This window comes from Pimephales promelas, chromosome 8 (assembly GCF_988280905.1).
Source record: "Pimephales promelas chromosome 8, fPimPro1.hap1.1, whole genome shotgun sequence".
Classification (NCBI taxonomy): Eukaryota; Metazoa; Chordata; class Actinopteri; order Cypriniformes; family Leuciscidae; genus Pimephales; species Pimephales promelas.
This window is the reverse complement of record NC_142776.1, coordinates 1,971,234-1,993,590: the sequence shown is the minus strand read 5'-3', so window position 1 is coordinate 1,993,590 and position 22,357 is coordinate 1,971,234. Positions and strand designations below refer to the sequence as shown.

Sequence of the window (22,357 nt, the reverse complement as noted above, 5' to 3'; positions counted from 1 at the left end):
ATATTTGTATTTATTAATTTAGCAGATATCCAAAGCAAAATGTGGTTTGATTGGCCTGTTTCTGTTTTAGAGGTATCAGACTGCATGATATGTTTTTGTTTATTTGTTTTCATTGAATCCATTGATTGGCATGGTAGCGTTTGTATTGATTACTGACTAACTCTTTTCCTCACACACACACACACACACACACACACACAGAGAGAGAGCTGTTGTGAGTTGACAGTGAGATCCAGCTCAATTCTCTGCCTGTGGCACCGTTTACACTGATGAGCGATTGACCAGGAAAACACTCAATATTGAAATCAGTGTGTGTGTGTGTGTGTGTGTCTGTGTGTGTGAGAGAGAGAGAGAGCAAAAGAGAGAACACGGAACAAACGATATTGACAATAAACATTAAAGGAATAGTTTTCTTAGTTTAGATCCCCGACACCGTTTTCTCACCTTCATGTCATTCTAAATGTTCTTATTTTTCTTCTTCTGTGAAATTTATATTTACAATATTTATATGCAATTTTTCAAAACAAGTATCTGATCGCAATTTTTATATGGGTTTCACACCAAATAACAGTAAGTAAATGTTAAAAGGGTGAACTGTCCCTTTAAATTGAATTCTTATGGTGTGATTGATACTTTACTTCATTTGACCAATCAATCAGGAAGACGGACACCACACACACACACAGAGAGAGAGAGAGAGAGAGAAACACACACAGCATTTAAATGTTTGGGGTCAGTATGATTTATTCATTTTTTTTAAAACCAGGAACAAACAAAAAATACGTAAAGTAAAATAAATAATATTGTGATATATTTTTACAATTCAAAATAGCTGTTTTCTATATGAGTATATTGTAAAATGTAATTTATTCCTGACATCAAAGCTATATTTTTCATCATTACCCCAGTTTCCAGTGTCACATGATCCTTCAGAAATCACTCTAATATAAGGATTTGATGCTCAAGAATGTTGAAAACTTTAATATTTTCTTCTCAGTGTCCTTTGATGAATAGAAAGTTCAAAAGAATATATATATAATTTACTTGAAACAGAAATCTTTTGTAACATTAGAGTCTGTGCTCAATCAAAGTACGCTCTAAAAAATGCTGGGTTGTTTCAACCCAAATTTGGGTCAAATATTGACAAACCCAAATGTTGGGTTAAAAAATGTCATTTAAAATGTTAACCCAACTTCAACTTTTACTTTCTACGGTAAATGTTTTAATTACATTTTTATCCCAACATTTGGGTTCGTCCATATTTGACCCAAATTTGGGTTGAAACGAGTGTTTAGAGTGTATTAAGTTCTCATAATATCTTTCTGACCCCAGACGTATGAACACTATATAATCTGAACATCTCCATCACTCGAATAATCTCCATCATCAATCAGCAAAGGAGAGATGAATAGTTTATTGCCGTTACATAAACTCATTAATATTCGAGAACTATACTGTGTCTCAGGTCGCTTCAGGATAATCCAGACTGGAGAAGTTTGAGGGTTGGAGTTTGGTTTAGGACAGATATACTGTAGATGTGTGTGAGGCAGGATCAAACGAAAAGGTTAGGATTGAATCTCACTTCATCCCATCAGCTTCTGCGGAGAGAAGGGAGCCGAGAGGATAAGTATGCAAAAATGTTCTGTTTGTCAGGCATTTAATCCAAAGCAAGTATCTGTAGACTGTGGTGACTGATTCCTATTGGCAGCTCGAGGCTAAACACTCTTCCAGAGATGAAAGCCTCACACACACCTCGCAGTAAACAGAAAACCTGCGTAATTGGATCAATGGGATGCAGTACGTTTTAAAAAAGTATTTCATTAATATGGAAATCATACACTCAAAAAGGCTGGGTTGTTTTAACCCAAATGTTTAAAGCCAAAAAATTTACGATTGAAAGTGAAAGTTGAAGTTGGGAAGAGCAAAAACTTTTTTCCATGAAAAAGTATCTCATAATTCTGAGATAATTAACTTGTTAATTCAGAAAAACAGAGCAAAAACTTTTTTCCATGAAAAATTATCTCGTAATTCTGAGATAATAACTCGTTAATTCATAAAAACAGAGCAAAAACTTTTTTCCATGAAAAATTATCTCATAATTCTGAGATAATTACCTTGTTAATTCAGAAAAACAGAGCAAAAACTTTTTCCCATAAAAAAAATGATCTCATAATTCTAAGATTAACTCGTTAATTCAGAAAAACAGAGCAAAAACTTTTTTTCCATGAAAAATTATCTCGTAATTCTGAGATAATTAACTCGTTAATTCAGAAAACAGAGCAAAAACTTTTTTTCCATGAAAAATTATCTCGTAATTCTGAGATAATTAACTCGTTAATTCAGAAAACAGAGCAAAAACTTTTTTCCATGAAAAATTATCTCGTAATTCTGAGATAATTAACTCGTTAATTCAGAAAACAGAGCAAAAACTTTTTTCCATGAAAAATTATCTCGTAATTCTGAGATAATTAACTCGTTAATTCAGAAAACAGAGCAAAAACTTTTTTCCATGAAAAATTATCTCGTAATTCTGAGATAATTAACTCGTTGATTCAGAAAAAAAAACAGAGTAGATTTTTTTCTTCAAGTGAACGCAATACGCTTCCGTACAATTCTTACTACTAACTAACCATATAATTTTTGCCTCAATAAACTCCTAATTATTCCTTATTAATAGTTAGTAAGGTAGTTGTTACGTTTAGACATTGGGCAGGATTAAGGCATGTAGAATATGATCATGCAGAATAAGGCATTAAAATGTGCTTTATAAGTACTAATAAACAGCCAATATCCTACTAATATGCATGCTATAGTTAATTTTGAGGATTGGACCTGAAACTCACTTATTTTTAAAGTTATAGCTTAAAGGTATTGAACTGTAAGAGTGTCCCCTCAGATAAGATAAAGACTCCTAATGGAAAGAACGAGTGGTACATGTTTGCCTGCTTTAACTCAGTTCACTCTGCACCCAAATACATCGTTTCGTCGAATCACTTCAAATGAGTCGCACACTTCACTCAGCTCCTCAGATCACGGCTGACATCTCCTCCCAGAAGACATCCGTGTGTGTGTGTCACGACCTGCGCGCTTCTACACGGGTGAATAGAGATGAGAGCGAGTGTTTCTGATTCCACTCCTGAACATTTGTGTGTGTGTTCAGTTTAATTCAGGCTTGACATTGCAAACATTAAAACGCTTCTGTCCTGTTCCTTCAGTCATTGTTCTGCTTGTCTTATCTAGTCTGAATTTTGAATATTAGCATCAATTTTGACACAAGTTGCAGATTATTGTGTTCCAGAACGACCCACTTAAACAGGAATATATGATTTACTTTTTGTTTATGTGTCGTTTTACAGGCAGGTTTATACATTGAGCAAAATTAAAATTTCTTTCTTTCCTTATAACCTTATAACTTCAACTGTTCATTTTGTGTTTTACTTGTCAATTTTACTTGTAATTTAGGGAGGAGTTGTTTATGTAAAGCAGATTTGACAATAATAATGTGCAGCTGAATAAAAGTGCTTTACAATAAGCACCATTAAACAAATAAAATAATAACATTGAAAAATAAACCCACTTTATAATACAATATGATTAGTAGCCTTTACATAAAACCCATAAAAGATGGATATCAAAATTAGGTTACACTTTATAAATTTAGTAACAATTTATTTTACATTGTCACTGTCATATGTTACATCTATGAATTATACAAAATTGCAAGTAAATAATCCTAAACCAAACCGTAACCGTAACTCTATAGTAATTACATGTAGTAAATTAATATTACTAAGTACTTATGTATAATGACAGTGTAACAAAGACACATTAAAATAAACTGTAACCTTTTACACTGTAAAAATGAATATGCTTTATCTAATCAATAAAATTGTGGCATCCGATTACAAGCAATATTATTTATTAAATTGAACAAATTAGAATTGAGTAATAGTTAATCAAATTAACATTCTAATTAATTCTAATTTGTACAATTTAATTAATAATATTGCTTGTAATATGTTGCCACAATTTTATTGATTAGATAAAGCATATTATTTTTTTCAGTGTACATTAGTATTTAGGCCTATACTCAAATAAGTACTAATATTTTATACATTAAATACAAACATGAACTTACTATAGCGTTACAGTTATGGATTGATTTAGGGTTAGTTACTTGCAATTATGCATAATTTACTGTTATTACTATAATAACTGCACGGTAACTACATCACCTTAAAATAAAGTGTTACTCTATAATAATGTAAAGTCTATAATAATGTAAATAATAATACTTTTTATTTTTATTTTAAAAAAATATTTAGTGAGGGGGGGAAATACCACTTCTAAGATATTTTTATAGTTTTTTTTTTATTATTTTATTAGAGATTGGACTGAAAAATTGTCCAAACTGTCCAATTTAGATGTATAAATAAGAGAAGTGTGAAAATATTGCAAAACATCTTTGCATTTCACTGAAGAACGAAAGTCATACAGGTTTAAAAAGAACATAAAGGTTACTTTAAATGTAGTATTCCTTTAAAATGAGCTATATTATTGGCAAAGACAGCTTGATTTCTTTTATTTACAATCTTTTATTTACTTGTTAAACGTATGATGGGTGTCGCTGTCCGTGGTGCTGATCTCTCTCTCTCTCTCTCTCTCTCTCTCTCTCACACACACACACACACACACACACACACACAGATCTCTCTCCTCTCAGTGTTGGTGTCGCTCCCCTCGCGGATGAATCTCGCAGTGATGGAGATCAGAGTGGCTCGTTTTCGCGTTCGCCGGAGATAAAGTGATTTTAAGGAGAAATGCGGCGTGTTTCCTCAGATTGCCCGACCTGAAGAGCATCGCTGGGAAGTTTAATGTTTCTCAGGATCCGCGGAAGACAGTCAGCCGAACATCACAGGTAAAAGCCCTCGATCTCCTGGACCTCCAGACCTCAGAACACCCGAAGCCTGTTCGAGTTGAGCTGTGTGTGCCAGTGTGTTTATTTTGCAAGAGAACCCGTGTGTGTTTCTGTCTGGGCTGTGTCTCAAAACCTAGTCAGCTGACTACCTAGTCCTAGACTACCTGGCCCGTTTTGAGTCGAAACGCTCCTACGATGAGCAAATAATCCTGCTGCGCGCAACGCGAATAGCTACTATAGTGCGTTAATAATGTGTTGAGACACAGCCACGAGGATATTAGTGGATGACCGCTGTCAGTCTAATCTCACGGACCTCTATGGGGTTTAAACAGCATTAGTGATGATTGTTGCTTTTGCTCTAGTTTTTAATGTCTTGTTTTGATCAGTCGACTAAATGACGACAAAATCTAAGGGTCAGTTCACCCAAAAATGAAAACGATCCCATGATTTAGGCTACTCACCCTCAAGTCGGGTTTATATGACTTTCTTCTTCTTTCAGCCAATCGCAATACAGTTATACTGAATAATATCCTGGCTCTTTCAAGCTTTATAATGGGAGTTAACTGAGATTTTGAAGCCTGAAAAAGCGCATCCATCCATCATAACAGTAATCCATACGGTTTCAGCTGGATAATAATGGGATGAGTTTAATTTTTTGGATGAACTATCCTGTTGTGTATGTGATGGTGAATCACATATGAATCGAGTGTGAAGCTGAAGTGATGGTCTCTCGATCGAGGCAATGGTTTCAGTAAAGTCCAAAGTTAAATGTTTGTGTTGCTGTATGAATTTAAAAAGCGAGGTGTGCATTGAAATATGTGCGGTTTTACACATTGACATGATGCAAAAATGCAAAAATAGGGCTTGATTCTGTCAGAAAAGCAGTTTGATTGTCTCACGGGGTCAATATAAGTATTATTTGTGCTGTGTTTTTCATATTTCTTTTAAAATAAGCCTTTTTGTTCAAACTAAGCTGTTCTGTATCATCATATGTGACTGAAGCCGTTTAAGCTCGTGTGTTTTCAGTCTCATCACACAGACATCTTTAAGATAATAGATAAACAGAGCAGATTTGAAGCCACAGCTCTTGCTTCCAGCTCCATTATTCTTGTTTTTGTTCTGCAATTTCATAACTTTATGCAAAATGCCCATTTTTGTGATTGCATGACATTTACATCAGAAAGTTTGTCCATAACTCTATACTGATCTTTGTGTTGCATAACGAATGTCTGTGCTTTTTACAGCTTCAGAAATACAAGTAATTGCTCAGATAGTTGTGTTCTCCCTCATTTGTTGAGTTGTATCTGTCATGTGTGAGTCTGCTCTTGGCAAACGCTTGATTCTTCTCTGGGAACATTTGGACACACTGTTTTAGAAACTCACAGAAGACCTGGATATTTGCTGCATTTTATACTGCACTGCACATTCTTTCAGCTTGTGCTGTTTTATAGCAGCGTTGTGGCGTTTCAGTTTAATTTATGATGGTATAATATTGCAGCTATATCACATTGGTAACACTTTACAGTGAGGTTGCATTTCTGCATTAGTTAAACTAGCAATGAACTGCACTTCCACCGCATTTATTATTCTTGATGTTAATCTCAACATACTAAAACATTAATAAGTTGTAAGTTAACATCAGTTTAATGCAGTGTGAACTATTAATAACATTTATAAATGCTAAGTTAGTGAATGCTTTAACTATACACTCTCAGAACAAAATGTACAAAGGCTGTCACTGGGGCTGTACCTTTTCAAAAGGTACACTTTTGTACCCAAAGGCTGCATATTGGTACCTTAGTGGTACATATTAGCACCTGAAATGTACATATTAGCACCCAAAATGTACATATTACCACCTAAAATGTACATATTAGGATCTAAAATGGACATATTAGCTCCTGAAATGGACATATTAGCACCTAAAATGGACATATTAACACCTAAAATGTACATATTAGCACCTGAAATTTACTTATTAGCATCTAAAATGTTAGCACCTAAAATGTACACTTAAAATGAACATATAAGCACCTAAAATGTACTTATTAGCACCTAAAATGTACATATTAACACTTAAAATGTACATATTAGCACTTAAAATGTACATATTAACACCTAAAATGTACATATTAGCACCTGAAATTTACTTATTAGCATCTAAAATGTTAGCACCTAAAATGTACACTTAAAATGAACATATTAGCACTTAAAATGTACTTATTAGCACCTAAAATGGACAAAAGTTTACTTTTTGAAAAGGAACAGCCCCAGTGACAGCTTTTGTACCTTTTTTCTGAGAGTGTAGTGTTAACAAATAAGCCCTTATTGTAAAGTGTTCCCATTTGTATTATTAACTAATTTGTTTGTTTCTTCACAAACATTTGCAAATACAGGTTCACCTTCAAGTTCACTTTACTGCCACTCAGCCCAGACATGGGAAAATGAAATTACTTTTCTCGTGAGGTCATTTTGCATACCATATATCAGCAGTTTATGTAGCACAAAGACCATAATATACACAGTATACAACACATGCTGTAGGCGACATTAGAAGTGCATGTTCACGTGCGCTTTTCCATTCCACTGCGCTACTTTTCCATTGTTTTTCACTGTAAACATTGAATAGACGGATGCCTTTAACCATATGCACTATCCTGTTTTCTAGTATAAATAGAGCGAGTAGTGCATGTGTTCACACTAAAAATTGCAAATAGAAAATTCCATGGCTAGACGATAGAATACCCATCATGCACTGGGGCAGTCGCACGTTGAATGAAGTCCCGCGTCTGACCAGAAGGTGGCGCCTGTAACTGAATCATGCGTCTGGTCCAATGTGGCTGCAGTGTAATATCATATTTAAGGTTTATGCATGCTAGTTTCCATGACAGAGTTCAATTTAAATCTTTTTTTTTTTTTTAAATCTGCCAGTTTTCTAAGTTTGAAGAAATTATTAATTAATTATGTTGGGAATAGAGAATTTGGCCGATTTCATGCACTCAACTGTCGCAGATTTAACCTGCGTCTCGTGTTTCTACTGTATGAACCGGCCCTTTGTCTACAAATTTAAGATTATCGTCTAATCTAATGTTTTTTTGCAACTTCACTGACCGTAGATGAGTGTCCTGATGAAAGTGAAAGTGTCATGCTAAGACTCTGCATTGCTGTCTACATCTACATGGCATCTTAACTGATCCCAGAGCCTCATCATGACAGATTTGGAGTGCTCTACTTAGCCAGCAAAGAGCATCTCGCACGAAGACATTACGCATTACACATTACGCATAGTCCCATTTTTAATTCAAATGATTGAATAAAATACATGCAATGCTGCTATAGATTTAGCTCAAAGGTACACAATTATTGTGGTCATATTTTACAACAAGTTTCTGTAGCTTAGTGTTCATTAATTCAATGGTTAAAATGAAATAACAACGAACCGTACTTTATTAGTAATCTTGATTAAGGTTCATTTATACTAATACTATTTGAAGTTGTATTATGAACAAAGATGTTTTAACAATAAATAATAGTGTATTTATAGATTAACATTAGCCTAGTTTACACTATAAAAAAATGCTGGGTTATTTAAACCCAAAGTTGGGTTAAATATGGGCAAACCCAAATGTTGGGTTAAAAATGTAAAAAAAAAAAATGTACAGTTGAAAGTGAAAGTTTAAGTTGGGTTACATTTTTAAATGACATTTTTTTAACCCAATATTGGGTTTGTCCATATTTTACCCAATTTTGGGTTAAAACAACCCAGCATTGTTTAGAGTGTAATAAATGCTGTAACAAATGTTGTTTACATCTTATTTTAAGGTGACGTAGTTACATTGTACTCTAAAAAAATGCTGGGTTGTTTTAACGCAACTTTGGGTCAAATATGGACAAACCCAGCCACTGGGTAAAATTTTTAATGATATTTTTAACCCAATGTTTGGGTTTGTCCATATTTGACCCAAAGTTGAGTTAAAACAACTCAACTTTGGGTCAAATATGGGTCAAGTCAAATTTGGGTCAAGTTACTTGCATTTAAAAAACGTTGGGTTATTTGTTTAACCAAACTGTTGGGTTACACATATTGGATCAATATGTTGGGTTATTTTAGAAAAATATTGGGTATTTTTTTTAAATCGTTGGGTAATTTCTAGAAATAACCCGACTGTTGGGTTAAATAGCCTTTTTAAATATTTAACTCAACTGTTGGGTTATTTAACCCAACTAGAGTTTAACCCAATGAATTGGGTTAAAAATAACCCACAGCTGGGAAGGTGCTATACCACTCCATAGTTGGGTTATTCGTTGGGTTATTTTTAACCCAACAATTTTAAGCGAGTAACCCTAAAACCGTAACTCTAAATTGGTACATATATAGTTAACGTAATTAATATTACACTCTAAAAAATGCTGGGATGTTTTAACCCAATTTTGGGTCAAATATGGACAAACCCAGCAATTGGGTTACATTTTTAAATTACATTTTAACCCAATGTTTGAGTTTGGACCCAAAATTGGGTTAAAACAACTCAGCATTTTTAGAGTGTATGTTTTGTACCAGAGCCGACGTGTCAGTAAAGTTTGAGAGTAAATAAATGTGTGCTTGCAGATCCGTTGCATGCTCTAAACTCAACACTAAATGCACAGATTTGTAGTATTTTATGGACTTATTACCTCCAAGTTTTGCTTTATGTTGTTGATGGCCACACAAACATTGACTCTGGCTTTCATTAGAAACGATCTTCCCAAAGGAGAGCCCTCAAACAGCAGTGAAGTCTCTATCTTATCTCAGTCTGCCATTGTGAACGCACACACAGGCTTCTCTTGAATGGGCGGAAGCCAGTGCATCACAGCGAGTCAATAAGAGAGCGAGGGCCAACAGTCTCAGCAAAGGCCATGAATGGACTGCTAATCATTGCCAGATCAATAGCCTTTTCAATAGCGCTTACTCATATTTAAACAGGGCTCAGGCTGAGAGCTCTTTCTGTGTGCTGAAATGTGACACAATGTTCGCGTCTCGCAGCACCAGCTGTGTCTTTATGCCACCAAATTAACATTCACTTTAGCAGCACTATTTCAGTAAGCATGTGTGTGGTGTGTTTTCCACTGGCCTGAATAAGTCCCACTGCTTTAGCGGGCTCAATACGCGCTTGCGCCGAACTGGAAGCGACCGATGTCTTATCTCGAGGCCGTGAACGAGGTTACTTTGTGCATTGCTCAGTTTAGCTAATGATGGCATTGCTACAGTGTTGCTTATGATTAGAAACAACTGATGTACATTCTTGGAGCAGAGACCAAATTCACAAGTCCATTAAATCTCTAAATCAATAACCGTATTGCAGGTCGGCGATGATAAAGTGGAGCTCTTAGAAAAGTCGGTCAAATGAACGCTTTCTTCCAGTGTTTATGAAAATATTGATCTGGTTTTGTTGTGATGTGAACACCAGCTCCATCACTGCCACAGTCGCACTCGTGCACCATACTAATACTGTGTTTGACCCCCTTTCTGCCTTAATTCTACGTGGCATTGATTCAACAAGGAATTCTTTAGAAATGTCGGCCCATATTGATCGGATCGCATCTTGGTGTTGATGGAGATTTGTGGGATGAAGCTCCCGTTCCACCACATCCCAAAGATGCTCTATTGGGTTGAGATCTGGTGACTGTGGTGGCCATTTTACTACAGTCAACTCAAGAAAAGAGATGGACATGGTCAGAAACAATGCTCAGGTAGGCTGTGGCATTTAAACGATGCCCGATTGGCACTAAGGGGCCTAAAGTGTGCCAAGAAAACCATTACACCACCACCACCACCAGCCTGCACAGTGGGAACAAGGCATGATGGATCCATGCTCTCATTCTGACTCTACCATCAGAAATCGAGACTCATCAGACCAGGGAACATTTTTACAGTCTTCAACTGTCCAATTTTGGTGAGCTCTTGCAAATTGTCGCCTCTTTTTCCTATTTGTAGTGGAGATGAGTGGTACCCGGTGGGGTCTTCTGCTGTTGTAGCCCATCCGCCTCAAGGTATTCTCAAAAAGACTGCCTTTTATTTGTTTAAAAATACAATAAAACAGTAATATGGTGAAATATTATTGCAAATTAGAAGAACTGGTTTATATATGAATGTAATTTATTCCCGTGATGAAAGCTGTATTTTCAGCATCATTACTCCAGTCTTCAGTGTCACATGATCCTTCAGAAATCACTCCAATAGAGTGCCGAAGTTACGACGTCACTCTGTAGGCCAAAACGCGGAAGTGAGTTAGCATTTTAGCACTCTCGCTCTGGGATTTTTGAATGGGTTTTTGCTAAATGGCCTGAAATAAGGTCTGTGGAGAACAAACCCTCTAAATATTTTCACGTTTTGATCTATGACAACACACAGTTATAACCTGCTCGTGGTTTTTTAAACTTTATTGTGTCTGATTGTGTTTTTTAAAATCTTTATATAGGCTTCAAAATGTATTGGATTAACTTGTAAAGATTTTCTTGCTAGACAAAACGTGTAAGGGTCACAACCCTTTGTTAAACACAGATTTTATTTTTTGCGATTTTCCAAAAGTCTATGGGGAAAATGCATTGCTTTTCGACCGAGGCATGCGCCGCTAGCTTCCGAGTCGTCCTACAAAGTGACGTCATCACTTCGGCACTCTATATTAGGATTTGCTGCTCGAGAAACCTTTATAATTATGTTCAATTTTGAAAAACAGTTGAGCTGCTTCATATTTTTGTGGAAATCAACCTTTTTTGCAAGATTCTTTGATGAATAGAGAGTTCAAAAGAACAGCATTTATTAAAAATTCTAAAGCTTTGAACTCTTTTTATGAATGCTTCAGTTTAATGCATCCTTGCAGAATAAAAGTATTAATTTCTTTTAAAAAAAAAACTTTTGAATGAGCTATAATATTTTAAAATGATAAAAATTGACTATTTTACCCTACTTTCCACGAATTGTGAAGGTTGTAGCGAGATCATGGGTTTTGCGGTGACGTCAGTAAATCAGATTTGTGTTTTTGCTTTTAAGCGTCATGTCGTTAAATCCATCAGCAGAAAAGACTTTCACTATGTTAATTCTGAAATGTCACTGTTCTCTCTGGTGTGTCACTCAGACCTCGGAGGAAGCGCTCTCCTCGAGCTATTTTAGCTTTCAAATGACCTTCTAAATCCCAGCAGTGATTTTTATATGAAACAAATCACAGCTCTGATGGTTCTGACCTACATACGGGAGGACAAATAGGCCTAATTGCCCATGAAAGACTGCTGTGTGTAAAAGCGAAGGACGTGTCATTGTGACTATAACACTATCTGGACAGAAGCGGCCCGCTGATAAAGCAGAGCGTCTACATTATTCATGCACTTCCTCGTATTGAGTATCTGCAGGAATGAAGACGAGCGGTTCTGCATGATTTCAGTCTTCATCCATTGGGAGGAGAGAGAGATGAACAAAAAGGAGTTGAAACACTCTGTTCTGTTTTCTTTACAACACAATTTTCCTCACAAACCCCTGCGTGAGAGATTGGAAAATATAAAACCGGAATTTTTACGGTAAAAAAACGGCAGCTGTGGTTGCCAGAACTTTACCGTCAAAAATACAGTAGCAAATACAGTTGGTTTTACAGACTCTTTTAAACTTAAAATTTACAGTAATAAATCGTATTTCACTATCTGATATAATGTTAAGTATGCATTGAAGTATTGATATGTGTTACCGTAATACACTGACAACCAACAATCATCACAGCAGAGATGACAGTTACATGATCAATCAACGCTCATCACATCATAAGGTTAATACTTACATTAAACAGCATCATGGTAACACACATTCAATTAAAAAATGCAATAAACATCAATTAAACAACATTAAATGTAACATAAAACCTCAATGTACAAAAAAAAAACAAGAAAATTATGAGGAACCCAGTTATTTCAATAAAAAAAATCATCAAATGTGAAGTGTCACACAGGGAATTGAATGTCAATTTATGTTTTTTCACTGTAAATTATACAACGAGTTGTTCTTTTTCACTTTCAAAAACTGTAAATTTAATGGCATTTTACAGTAAAATTACACTGAACGTACTGTACCATGAGATCTATCACAAGTTATATACCGTATAATATGGAAACTTTCTGTTAACCAATTAACAGTTTTGCACTGTAGTCTTTTACCGTTAAAATTACGATTATTTTTTACAGTAGACGGTGAAATTTGCTTAAAGGCAACATTAAAACCGAAAGTCAACCGATTTATTTTCCTGATAGACATTTATGGTCAGTTGCACATTATTCCAAAGATGTTTGTCTTCATAATCTTAATTGCGTCAGTCCGGAAATTACTTTCATTTTCAACTTAATTTCGGCCAGAACTATGGAATATTAATAACTTTCCTCATTGTTGTACATAAAAATTAAAAATCCGTTAAATTTATGGGAAAAAACTGGCAGCTGTGGTTATAGAGTTTTCCTGTTAAAAATATGGTTGCAGCATTTTAGGTTTTACAGACTTTTAACCGTAATTAATTTTACAGCAATCAACCGTATTTCATTATCTGATATAATGTTAATTTACTGACCTTTTGAAGTATTAATATCTGTTTTGTTCAATTGTAATACACTGACAGCCAACAATCACAGCAGTGATGAGTCACATGACCAATCAAAGATCTTCATAATCTTCCACAGTAAAGTTCATACTATTATAAAGAAGCGGCACAGTGTCATTCACACAAACATTAAACACCATCATAGTAACATGTTGAAATTTAAAAAATACAATAAGCATTAATTTAACAACATTAAATGTAACATAAAACCTTAATGTACATAACTGATTACAAACATTATGAAGAAACAGTTTAAATACATTAAATGTGAAATGTCACGCAGGGAATTGAGGGAATGTCAATTTACATTTTTTCGCTGTAAATTATACAACGACTTATTCTCACTGTTTTTCAACTGTAAATGTAACAGTATTTTACAGTAAAATTACATTACCATCACAGTTATTTACCGTATATATTACGGAATCTTTCTGTTAACCAATTAACAATTTTTCACTGTAGCATTTTTACAGTCTTTTACTGTTAAAATCATGATAATTTTTATAAGTGTAGGCTACTATTGTATCATGCATTGCTCAGAAATTGATTATGGAAGTAATGGGCTGTTTCATGTCGTTTTTATAGCTTATAAATCACAGCGCGTGTCCTGTTATGTCGTGCCGCTTCGTTAAATACACACTGTATCTGACCGACGCATGGGGAAATATGCTGATTCTGACCTTTCTGCGCGGCCCATATTTTGAGGAGGAATTTATACTAGACAGACAGAAAGAAGGACATGAGCAGGAAAGAGAAAACTGCCAGAAAAAGAGAGAAAAGAGAAAATAACATGCTCTATTCATTTAGCGGCGGTACCCTTTTGGGCTGTCGGCTGTATTGTCAAAAGTGTGAATAATTGAAGCTGTGAAAATGTCAAGCAGGCTGTCCTGAAAGCCCCGAGCTGTTTGTCTTTCTCAAATTAGCACTGAATGAAAAATCACACTTTTGAAGAAGGTAGAAAGAGAGGTCTGGTCTGGCAAATACATAATTCAGTTGCGAGCTTCTGACGTTTATTTATTGGCTTGTGTTTGTAGCTCAGATTATCAGTGAGGTTTGCTGTTTTGCAGTCAGGTTGTTCTTATCTCATCAGTTGCAGCTGTTGTGTTGTACTCAGAAATATTTCATAATCGAGTTAATTAATGTAGGGTAAATCCATAAAATGCACTAAAATCACATTCTCTGTTGATCATGCTGTACACAGTCACTTAGAAACTCTGCATTTACATTTATGTATAGGCTAAAAAGTTGAAGGATGTTTTTGAGAGAAGTAACACGACCCACAAACCAACTGCGTGAGTAAATCTAAATTACAGTGTACTTTTCTGTAATTATAGAGTACTCCCATATGTAATCATTACAACATTTTTTCTTTTGTCAAATCAACTTAAATAATTTATTTAGTTCAGATAACATAATATTTTGAGTTTCTGGTGATTAAATTAATCTCCTTCATTGTATTTCAATTTCAATGAACTTAAAATTTTAAGGCAACCACACTGTAAAAAAAAATATTCTCAAGATTTGTTATCACATTTTTTTCTTTTGTCAAATCAACTTAAATAATTTATTTAGTTCAGATAACTTATTATTTTTAGTTTCTGATGAATCAATCTCCATTGTATTAACTCACTTTTTCCAGTTCAATCAACTTAAAATTTTAAGGCAACCAGGTTACTTATTTTTCTAAGTTAAACTTATGTTTCTAAGTTTCTAAGTTAAAATATTTTTTAAGTTTTAGGTAATAAAGGGGTACAATCAGATATATTTTTTTTTTGGCTTAACGTTAAGTAGTTTAGTTTAGCCAATAAATTAAATTTTTATCATTCTGTGCATTTAATTTACAACCCACAGATGTCAAAATGACATTGCACAAGAACATATTTTGCCAGAAATATGATAACTTTTATCTACAACAGACGTACAATTTTTGCCTGGAATATATTAACTAAAATAAAGTACTACTGGGAAATACTGTGCAGTCATAAAATCGCACCTGTTGCATTCTTTTTGTGATTGCATTTACATTACCTTGAAATTCATTATTTCACTTTTAGTTCAGACTTTTAACAACTTCACTGGCATCACATTTCCTCAATATAGCCGTGGGCGATATTAGCCCAAAAAAGCATGCATGGATGTATAATTGAGTAATCCACTAAAATAGTGTCCCATCTGGACACCTTTGGCATATTATTTTGCGTGTACTGTGATCTGAGATGCGCTAATCCTGGTCTCATAAACTATAATGCAATGCTAATTGGGATGCAGCCTAACTACTTCAGGCATTTAATTAAACGCAACAGCAAATTGGCTGAATCAAATATCCTGCTCTCTTGCTGGAAATCTGCAGAAGTGCTATTTATTACCTTATTTTTTACCTTTTCAGATGAAGTGATATTATCCCCAGGGTGTCAGGAGTGTGTGTGTGTGCCTCTGTGTTTTAGTTAGTTGACATTTATAGTTGCAAACTTAGCAGATTGTCTTAAGTGTATCATTAAAATAAAGTGTTTTATGTGACCGGAAACTAAACAACAGGCACACCGCACACACTTGTTTGGGTCTGCGAGCCGGCCAAATAGTAGGTTAACGTTACGTTGTGCGAGAATGACGATCGCGAAACGCTGAAATGGACGCCAATAAGATTCTGAATTGAAAGTTTACTTTAAAAAAAGTTGGCAAATTGTCCCATTGATGAGACCAAAGTGATCTGAGATCAAAGTTACATTGAGAGATTATTTGCGTGAGAACGTTAGTGTGAAATTGAACACACTATATGCCAATGTTGTTATCAATAAAAAAACTTTTGCACTTTTAAAATGGGAAAAAATAATGTGACAAAAAGAAATCAAGAGACATTTAGAATAGATAAAAATGTCAGATTAATCGCGAGTTAACTGTGACATTAATGCGATTAATCGCGATTAAATATTTTAATCGTTCGACAGCACTATAAAATGTAAATGGGTTTTTGCTTTTGCTGGTGTGTTGTGCTCTCTGTGAGCGTTTTTTGTCCTCGTTCAGCGTATGAAAACTGTGTGTGTGATCAGAAAAGCGATCATTCGTGTCTGGAATACGTGGTGAAGTTTTAGTTTGTTCAACTCGTGTAAAACGAGTTGAACAAACTAAATAAAAACGGCTGCGGAAAACCCTCGGGCTACGAATGAATCTTTCAGAAGCACACCTGCCTCGAGCAAGAAAGACTCAGAAACTGAAGAGACACAAGCGTGACAAGCCTTGAGAGAGAGGAGGAGATGTATTTTTAGCGGTTTGACCGTGACCACAGCTCACATCTGCTACAGAAGACCGTCATAAACTGCTTCGTCCTTCTGAGGATGCTGGAGGATCATGTCATTTGTTCTGGGAAAAACAACAGGACAAACATAAAATCATCCCGGTTGACTACTGGAGAATCGATTGAGTCGTGTGAATCATCTCTGGGGATCTCTCAGTTCTGATAACCATTTTACCTCCATGACGTGAAGATACTCATAGAACGACTAAAATTCAGCGTTGAGTTGAGTTCACTTCAGCTTTACAGAAGACAATAGTGAGTCAGTTCAGTGTTGATTCGAGTGTTTAAATGGCAGGTAATTCAAAATGAGGAAGGTCTGATGACGGTAAATGAAAAGGAAAGTAATTTTAGAACATTACGTTTTGATTGCAACTTTATTTTTATAGTGCACTGATGAAATCAGGAAGATTTTATATTCCGATTTCATCTGGTTTTGTGAATCAGTTCAATTGATTCATTGATTCATCAGTTGTTTACTAGAGAACTGTTGGGAATAATTCAGTCAGACTTGGGAAAGAATCATTTAGGTTGGTAATTTTTAGTTGAATCATTTAGAATCAGTCAAATGAACAGATTAAAAAACTCACTGTGAATCAAATATGTCTGAAAGAGACTGAGTTGTTGACTTGAGTACAGCTTGGAAAGAGTCAGTTCAGATCAGTGAAGCTGTAAAATGAATCATTTATGAGTTCAATTGTCAGCTAGAGAATAGTGAGTCAGTTCAATGCTGATTCAAAATGAAGAAGGTCTGATGACGGTAAATGAAAAGGAAAGTCATTTCAGAACAGTACGTTTTGATTACAACTTTATTTTTATAGTGCACTGATGAAATCAGGAAGATTTTATAGTCCGACTTCGTCTGGTTTTGTGAATCAGTTCAATTGATTAATTGAAATGAACCGACACAAGAATGAGTTGAGCACAAAATATAAATCACTACTAGAGACTCTTGTAGTTGTTTACTAGAGAACTGTTGGGAACAATTCAGTCAGACTTGTGAAAGAATCATTTAGGTTGGTAATTTTTAGTTGAATCATTTAGAATCAGTCAAATGAACAGATTAAAAAACTCACTGTGAATCAAATATGTCTGAAAGAGACTGAGTTGTTGACTTGAGTACAGCTTGGAAAGAGTCAGTTCAGATCAGTGAAGCTGTAAAATGAATCATTTATGAGTTCAATTGTCAGCTAGAGAATAGTGAGTCAGTTCAATGCTGATTCAAAATGAAGAAGATCTGATGACGGTAAATGAAAAGGAAAGTAATTTCAAAACATTACGTTTTGATTACAACTTTATTTTTATAGTGCACTGATGAAATCCGGAAGATTTTTTATAAAGTGAATATGGTCTCTTTTGAGTTTATGTCAACTTTAATTACACGAAGGTTCCTTTTTTCCTTATTATAAAATCACTTTTAATCTGCGGTCCAAAAGAAAAGGCATTGAATCTCTTTCTTCAGAGCTTTTCCCAGGGACCTTTGAAACATCTTTTCTCATTTTCATGTCCTAATTGTCTGTCTTATCATTTTCATTTCATCCTGATTGTCTTTTAACTTTACGCTTAGCCGTACGTCACCTGTGAAGCGAAACATTAGCAGGACACGATCAGCTATTTATAGTTTATTCTCTTCTTTTAATTATGAGGCAGCTCCACTTTTGGCCAGATGTACAAAGCGTAATCAAGAGCAATGCGTGGCGTTTCTCAATTATAATGCAAATCAATGGATTTAAATCAAATCAAAGACATGCTACTATGGTTGAAACAGGATTCGAAATGAGCAATTTTTTCCCAAACTATTTTTTTTTTCACTTTGAGCAGCTTTCTATTCATATTCAAATTTAATTAGTTTTTGTGTGCCATTTAAATGAGTGTTTAATCTCAAGGCAAGCTTTTAACTGTGTGTGTTTCTCTATAGACTGAGTGCATGTGAACTGATTTATTGATATTGGCGACGGCCTTCACAGTGTTCATCGCTCTAATAAATCAGTCGCAGATATTTAACACTTTCTGCCCTCTACCAGGATATTGCTGTCAGTATAAATAGTCCGTTTTACATTCCTGTAGTCGCTCGCTCTTCGGTCGTCATGCATGGATGGATGGATGTATTGATGGAGAGAGAGAGAGAGAGAGAGACAACAGAAGGCAGAGTTAGAGAGGTCATAACAGCCAGGCTTTGGTTATACAAGAGCATCAGGCGGATGAACAGATGAAAAGTGAGTCGAAAGAGGATATGTGCATGTCTGCGTGAGTGTTTTTCTTTTTTATTTGGACTGTGAAAAGATCCGCTCAGAATGAGTCGTTCACAAATTGAATATCACTATTATAGCTGTGCCACTCAATACGAATCGGCTCATTGTGAATCAGACAATCGGTTCTGACTCACTATGAGTCAAATGTGTGTAAAAGAGTCGTTTGGACCAGTTCAGTCAGATTTGTGAAGAATCATTCAGGTTGCCAACCGGTTCATCAAAAGAACGAGTAATACACTGAATATTACACTCTCAGAAAAAAAAGGTACAAAGGCTGTCACTGGGGCTGTACCTTTTCAAAAGGTACACTTTTGTACCTTAATGGTACATATTAGTACCTAAAATGTACATATATAGGACCTAAAATGTACATATTAACACGTAAAATGTACATATTAACACCTAAAATATACATATTGGCATGTAAAATGTACATATTAGCACCTAAAATATACATATTGGCACGTAAAATGTACATATTAACACCTAAAATGTACATATTAGCACCTAAAATGCATATATTAGCACATAAAATGTACATATTAACTCCTAAAATGTATATATTAGCACCTAAAATGTACATATTAGCACCTAAATTTACACATTTACGTCTAAAATGTACATATTAGCACCTAAATGAACACCTAAAATGTACATATTAACACCTAAAATATACATATTGGCACCTAAAATGTACATATTAGCACCTAAAATGTACTCATTAACGCCTAAAATGTACACATTAGCACCTAAAATATACATATTTGAACCTAAAATGTACATATTAACACCTAAATTATATATTAGCACCTAAAATATACATATTGGCACCTAAAATGTACATATTAATGCCTAAAATGGACATATTAACACCTAAAATGTACATATTAGCACCTAAAATGGACAAAACGCATACCTTTTCAAAAGGTACTGCCCCAGTGACAGCTTTCATACTTTTTTGTAATGCTCCTCATTACGAATCAGACAAATATGACTGAAAGAGACTGCTACAACTAGACTGATTCAGTCCGATTTGTGAACGAATCATTCAGGCTGGTTTTGTGAAATTATGAATCGTTATGAATCGAACAATCAATCCTGACTCCCTGTGAGTCAAATACAAGAGACTGAGTTGAGTTGGTTGAGTTGATGATTACCGCTTGGACTTATTCAGTCTAATTTGTGAACAAATCATTCAGCTTGGTTTTGTGAACCAGTTCAATTCAGTCTGATTTGTGAACGAATCAGACCATTAATCCTGACTCACTGTGAGTTAAAAGAGACTGAGTTGTTGAACTGTTTCACTCCGAGTCACTCAGGCTGCTATTGTGAACTCAAAAGAAGGACTCGTTTATGAATTGAACTGGTTGTTTGACCAATAGGAATGGCATTTATTCTATTACCTTCCAGTATGTTTTCAAACTAAGTTGCTGAAACAAGTGTCTGTGAACCGCCAGGGTTTATTGATTACAATAATCGTTAGATCAGAACGTTAGATCACTTGTAATTGACTAACCGCATGCTGAGCTTTAAGCTCATCTGGTTCCTGCGCTGGCGAGGCTAGGACACGGTGTCTAATTCCAGAGAGACTCCAGTCTCCTGCGGGAGCATATTAAAAGCAGTACATTAAAGTTTGATGACTTCCATTCACTTCTCTGGCCGTGCAACTCGACAAATCAGGCCAATTATGCTGAGATTGGGGACAGCTTCAACTGGGTGGCTTCGGCTCTTTCACATGTGCTGCGCATCATCCAGGCTCTCCTGATTCTCAAGCACACGCTACACACCTGTGGACTGTCAGTCACAAGCATTGTAGTATTTAGGGTTTTCATAATGTAAAAGAAAACACTTTTAACTGTGTTGTATTACATTTCATTACTTACATTTGTATTTCAATTACAATACGTATCTTTAAAGGCCATTTTTTTGTGCATTTACAGCAAACTTTATTCCTACATCTATTGGATATTCTGGTGGTTTTTACAGAGGGATTTGTTCATATATCATTTGCTGATTTTATTCCTATTGGATGCTTATGGTATTTTGTCAAACTGAGATCCAAAACCCCCTTCATGAACACCCCTGGAAATGTATGCATGTTAGTCCCGCTTTTAATGTTGTTTATAAGTGGTGTTTTTAATATGCTTTAAGACAGGTCTCAAAAACACGCTGTGAAATCGCTGGTGTTTCTGACGTCACAAACCACCTTGTAACCGATCAGATCAACGTGTGATCGCCAACCAGTGGATCTCTGAGTTGAGTGAGTGGGGGCGGGGCTCATTTGCATATTCATAGAACCATGCATGCTAAATGAGGCAAGGGTGTCGAGTTACATTCAAGCTATTTTAAGCCACAAAGAATATTTTTTTTTTAAGAATAAAACATTTAAATATGTCATTTTGGTGATCAAAGATGAGTTTTAAGCGATAAAACTATTAACTACAGGGGGACTTTAATGGTAAAAAAAAAAAGTTTGCGATCATTAATGTAATGAATAAACTGTCAACTGTTTTTTCCTATTAAAGTATGGTGATATATTTATTAATTATTCGTGTGGTGTGTATTTCAAGTGCAAAAATCTGCAGTAGAACCGGTTTGAAGAGGTTTGGCTGTCATTTATGTCACTTTGGGCGAAAAGGCGTCTATTAAAGTAACTTCTTGGTCTTTTTGCCTTGCTAATTTATTTAATAAATCAGGTTTGTGATGAGTGAAAGATTACTGTTATTATACTGTCATGTTGACGGCACTGTTGTGTTTTTGAAACACTCTTCAAGGTTTCTTATCAAGCTGTGCAGAACAGCTGTCTCACTTTAAAGACCTGACGACACAATCTGTTCTGTTCAGTCTGATCGCAGGTGATTTGCATTTGCTATCATTCAAAAGTTTAGATGGGGTCGATGGGGTTTTTAAAAAAAATGTTTATTCTGCATGCTCATTTATTTGACCAAAAAATACAGTAAAAACAGTGAAATCTATGTGAATGTTACAACAGTAATTATTAAAACAGTTCATATTTTTTGTGGAAAGGGTGTCATTTTTTTCAGGATTATTTGATGAATAGAAAGTTATTGTTTTTTGTAACATTTTAAACGTCTTTAGTGTCACTTTTGAATGCATCCTTAAAGGAGTAGTTCACTTTAAAAAAAACTTTTGCTGATAATTTACTCACCCCCATGTCATCCAAGATGTCCATGTCTTTCTTTCTTCAGTCGAAAAGAAATTAAGGTTTTTGATGAAAACATTCCAGGATTTTCTCCACATAATGGACTTCAATGGGGACCAAACG

At 35.1% G+C, this 22,357-nt stretch overlaps 1 protein-coding gene across 4 annotated transcripts in view; it reads left to right on the top strand.

Moving 5' to 3' along the window:
* Positions 1–22,357, top strand: part of dlgap4b (DLG associated protein 4b) — a 179,049-nt gene that overhangs the window by 58,831 nt on the left and 97,861 nt on the right. For all 4 annotated transcript variants that reach the window (XM_089133708.1, XM_089133707.1, XM_039656519.2 and 1 more), the window contains exon 2: positions 4,708–4,918. The gene's annotated coding sequence lies outside the window, so the exon portion shown is untranslated. The remainder of the gene's footprint in view (positions 1–4,707; positions 4,919–22,357) is intronic.